Source organism: Phaethon lepturus, unplaced genomic scaffold (assembly GCF_000687285.1).
Source record: "Phaethon lepturus isolate BGI_N335 unplaced genomic scaffold, ASM68728v1 scaffold21641, whole genome shotgun sequence".
Classification (NCBI taxonomy): domain Eukaryota; kingdom Metazoa; phylum Chordata; class Aves; order Phaethontiformes; family Phaethontidae; genus Phaethon; species Phaethon lepturus.
The window spans coordinates 15,106-16,627 of NW_010520087.1; the positions used below are offsets into that span (position 1 = coordinate 15,106).

Below are 1,522 nucleotides of genomic sequence, written 5' to 3' on the forward strand. Positions count from 1 at the left end.
CTCATACAGATGCCTTAAGGCTGCAGATATGAATTTCTTACATATGCAATAGTTTTTTTCATGTGGTTTCAGAAAGGTTAAGTGCCTCATCTTCTTTTTGCAAAATAAATCACATGTTTAATGCTGCTGATAAGGGAAAGTAAGTTAACAGATCATTTTAATTCCCTGTAGTAATAGTTGTGCCAAGTACTCTAAGCCAAAGTCTGAAGTGAGTGGTGGTCTAAGTTGTATATTACCTGGGCAGTGAGGAAAAACAGGGTTAGGGTGTATTTAGTAAGCACTGCAGCTGTTTCTGTCTTGGTACTTGATGGAACCAGTACTGTGGTAATATCTACAGTTATTTTTGACCCTGCTGTGAATACTAGTTTCTCCACCACATAACAGCTGTGAACTGATTTAAAAAGCAGAAGAAAAGCCTGTGATGGTACAGAGGTTTACAGAAAAAAAAAGATTTGTCCTGGAATCTGGTATGTTTACTTTGTTCAGAAAACAGAAATGCCCACTGATTTCTGTACGGGCCGTGACAAGCAATGGGCATGCTGCTGTATTGTAAGTTACACTGATGACATTGTCAACTGAAATTAAGGTGTGTGGATGAAGTATTGCAGGGCTGTAAAGGATGCTGCAATATTCCTGCTCCCCGTACCTGACTGGGTAGTAGGCACACAGCTTCATCTTCTGCTAATTCAGCTAACCTACACAATTTCATCTGAAGGTTTTCCTCAGTTTAGTATTTGTGTGGTGTTCTTTTCTATAGTTTATTCCAACTCAGACTGTGTGTGCAATTGTGTAAAAGAGAGAAGGAGACAGCATGTTATCAGCAAGGCTGATAGCACTGTCTCTTAAGGTCAGCTGATGCCTTCCAATGTTTTCCATGCCAGGTGTTCAGTTCAGTCTGTGTATAAACTTTCACAGCGAATCTCCAACTATTAGCATTGAGAGACTTCCAGAAATTGTAATTTTGCTAATGCACAAATACATAAGTTCTTGTAACCTTGTTTCTGAAAAATCATTAGCAGTCTAGCATTTTAGAGGAGGCAGGGATGTAACCCTCCTGTTACACAGAAGTCATCTTCTGCCACTTCTGTAGAAGTTTTCACAAACTTAAGCAACTACAGAGCTTATTGAAAAAGAACTATTTATATGTGTTCATTGGAAACCCTGGATTCAGTGACATCTTTTAAAAAGGTTTTTCACTCAGCTTTCTCAGCCCTGGCAGGTCTTGGTGGGTTCTTCCCAAAGCTACAGTGGAAGCTTTCCCTTACAGAGTCTGCTTCTTTTCTGCTCTGGGTGCAAGTAAAGCTGTGCCTGTCTGTTCAGTAGTTCCCGTGTGTTCTTTCCTGACTCTTGGCTGCATGATGGAAAAGTTGTCTGATTTGACTGCAGAGGAAACTAAACGTAAGATAGAGAAGGGATAGAAATAAGGGGTTCAGTGAGGCTGGATCTAGAAGGGATGCATCACTGGAGGTTGAAAGGAAAGATTAGCATCAGCTGTCACAGGAAAGTGGTATCAGGAGTTGAA

The 1,522-nt window shown here is 40.5% G+C and overlaps 1 protein-coding gene across 1 annotated transcript in view; it reads left to right on the top strand.

Moving 5' to 3' along the window:
* Positions 1-1,522, top strand: part of APBA1 (amyloid beta (A4) precursor protein-binding, family A, member 1) — a 27,412-nt gene that overhangs the window by 9,363 nt on the left and 16,527 nt on the right. The gene's annotated exons all lie outside the window — the stretch shown is intronic.